Genomic DNA, 3,383 nt, shown 5'->3' on the forward strand with positions numbered 1-3,383 from the left:
TTTTGGACTCCTTTCTGATGGTGACTAAGATATTGAACACTCTTAAGCCTCTATGTCCCCACTTTTAAATGAATATAAAGGGTCAATTGCTCTACTTTTACAGTCTATGGTGGAAATCAATATAGGTAGAAATCTCTTATAGGAAATAAGCTGGAAGCTCTTAAACCTAAAGCCTATTAATGCAAAGAGAGGCGAGAAATGGTTTTTGAATATCCATTTTATGTATTTGGTGACATTGCATGTGGTTAATAACAGATATGAAAAATATGTTAACTCTACTGTTCATAATTGCAATCTTATTCTAAGCACTTTGACAGAAAAAGGCAGGTTAATAATTGCTGGTCAATTTGCTGGCTCTTAAAACAGGTGGCTGCATAATATGCTCCTGTGGCCTCTGAAAAGGGCCAGCTCCCTCTCAGAAACCGTAGGCTCACTCTTCTTCCTATAATAATGGAACTGAATGTGCTCAGTGAAATCAGTACCAAGTGCATAGATTCCTGGTGATTTTCTTTGTTTGGAAAAAGTGAGACTCTGCTCTGTACCATCAAACAAATTCAATGCAACATGAAACAGGAATGCTGTCATCTCAATTGCTGTTTATGAGCTCTATGTTTTCAATAGCCAAATACACTCTAAATTTTACTTTTCCAAATCACTTTTTATTAAAGCCATTACACACTATTTTTACAGTATTTTCCCAAGCCACATGAGGCTTTGTTTACCTATATGAAACACAAAGAAGGGCAGAAGGAGAAATGAATAGTGTGTAATAATCATGATTTCTGAATGAGGTGGAGTGTTCCGTTACAATCCATGGCCAGTCTGGCTATGGTGTTGGCCAAGTCATGAGAGGCTAGGATTAGGATGGGCTATATTATCTGAGGCATTCTGCCAAGGAGAGAATCAGAATTTAGACCAAAATCTTTTAGAAAGAGCTGAGAAGCTAACTCCAGTGAGACAAATTATAGACACCAAGTCTAAATTGCCAGAGGTAGGATCAGACACTGCCTGTGTAGCCAAGAGCTTAGGGTCAGATGGGGATGGAGTGAGATTAAGGACAGGTCAGAAACATAAGGTCCAGGGCAATTTTCAAGAATATCCTTGCAAGGGAGGAGCAAGATGGTGGAGGAGTGGAGACCTAAATTTCATCTGGTCCCAGGAATTCAGCTAGATAGGGATCAGAAGACATCTTCCAGAAAGTGGTCACTTTTCTGTTCAGAGAGTTGCTCTATTCTTTTCTTCAATCTCCTGTTGAGTTCGTTGGTGTTCAGAATGGTTTGATCCCTATCTAGCCGGCTGCAGAGACAGAGCCAAGGAGTGGGCTCTCAACTCGGGGTTGCCATAAACTGCGATCTGTGGCACAGTTGGGCCACTGCTCTTCCAGCAGTGACCCAACAACTGGCAGATCCGGGGACACTCCTCTTCCTCCCCCGGGAGGAGTGGCGTGGGAAAGCACCGCAGGACTCTGCTGGGTTTGGAGACTCCACATGGGGTCATGTGCCAGAGATAGAAACGCTCAGTGACAGGCTGGGTGAGCATGAAGTGAGACCGGAGACCGGGGAGACGGGAGCAATTGACTACTTTTCTCTGGGGGTGCACTGAGAAGTGAGGCCCTGAGTTCTCAGCTCCTCCAGGGTGGAGATTGGAGGCTGCCATTTTCACTCTCGTCCTCCAAAGCTGCATGGAAATCTTGCAGGGAGCAAAAGCTCCCAAGAGCAAAACTGAGCAGATGACTTAGCCTGGACCCGGCAAGGGCGGGACAATTCCGCCTCCAGCAAAGACGTTTGGGAACCACAGCAACAGGCCCCTCCCCCAGAAGATCAGCAAGAACAGCCCTCCAAGACCAAGTTTACCCATCAATGAGAATGGCAGAACTCCAGCGCTAGGGGAATAGTGCACATAGAATTCATGGCTTTTTTCCCACGATTCTTTAGTCTTTCAAAGTTAATTTTTTTAACTTTCTTTTTCCTTTTTTTTTTGAATTTTTCTTTTTCCCTTTTTCAACCAACATCTTATCAATCCCTTTTTTAAAAAATCTTTTTTTTCCCACTGATGACAATTTATTAGAATCTCTTGACAGCACACAGATAAGATATTAATAAAACCAGAATTATGCTTCCATAGCAGTGGGCAATGATATGTAGCTATGCTATGGGAAGTGTGTTTGTTTAATCATCATCATCATGTTTTAGATGTTTGATCTTCTTGTGCTGCTCAATTTCTTTCTGCAGACATTCAATTTCGTTTATATGATGGGTGATTTCCTCTTCATGGTGTTTCTTCAAGGTTGCCAGTTGTTCTTTAGTGCGTGCTCGGAAGTATCATTCCTCTTCAGCTTGCTCTCTCTTTCCAAAGACCCCACCTGCCTCCCGGATCAAACCCGCACCGGAGTCTGACCGTTCGGAGCTGAACCCTCGGGCTTGTATGGCCCCAACGCCCCACACGCCCAGCTGCACCCGGGCGGCCAACGTGGTGACAGCCATTGTTGTTGTAACAGGACTTCTCCAGTCCAAATATCGTTTTTATTTTTCATTATTAGAGTCATATTCTATCCCTTCATAGTAGTTAACCTTACTTTTGGTATATATATATAAGTTGTTCTCTCTTTAAAATTTTGGGATGATATCTTCAGAGCACTAAACAAGAAAGATATGCAGCCCAGAATACTACATCCAGCTAGGCTGTCATTGAAAATAGAAGGAGAGATAAAAAGCTTCCAGGACAAACAAAAACTAAAGGAATTTGCAAACACGAAACCAGCCCTCCTACCAGAGGAAAGGGGTCCTCTAAGCAAAGTGAGTACCTAAAAGTAACATAGACCAGAAAGGAACAGAGACAATATACAGTAACAGTTACCTTACAGGCAATACAATGGCACTAAATTCATATCTTTCAATAGTGACCCTGAATGTAAATGGGCTAAATGCCCCAATAAAAAAAGACACAGGCTATCAGATTGCATAAAAAAACAAGACCCATAGGTATGCTTTCTGCAAGAGACTCATTTTAGACCCAAAGACACCCCCAGATTGAAAGTGAGGGGGTGGAAAACAATTTACCACGCTAATGGACACCAAAAGAAAGCTGGGGTGGCAATCCTTATATCAGACAAATTAGATTTTAAACCAAAGACTATAATAAGAGATGAGGAAGGACACTATATCATACTTAAAGGGTCTATCCAACAAGAAGATCTAACGATTTTAAATATCTACACCTCTAACATGGGAGCAGCCAATTATATAAGCCAATTAATAACAAAAGCAAAGAAACACATCGACAACAATACAATAATAGTGGGGAACTTTAACACCCCGCTCACTGAAATGGACAGATCATTGAAGCAAAAGATCAACAAGGAAATAAAGACTTTAAATGACACA

At 41.9% G+C, this 3,383-nt stretch overlaps 1 pseudogene; it reads right to left on the reverse strand.

Annotated features, from left to right (window-relative positions):
• Positions 1 to 2,052: 2,052 nt before the first annotated feature.
• LOC112825509 (ATPase inhibitor, mitochondrial pseudogene) lies at positions 2,053 to 2,483 on the reverse strand (annotated as a pseudogene).
• Positions 2,484 to 3,383: the final 900 nt, after the last annotated feature.

Source organism: Callorhinus ursinus, unplaced genomic scaffold, assembly GCF_003265705.2.
Source record: "Callorhinus ursinus isolate GAN/ISIS: 27379988/994484 unplaced genomic scaffold, GSC_fseal_2.0 scaffold4, whole genome shotgun sequence".
Taxonomy (NCBI): domain Eukaryota; kingdom Metazoa; phylum Chordata; class Mammalia; order Carnivora; family Otariidae; genus Callorhinus; species Callorhinus ursinus.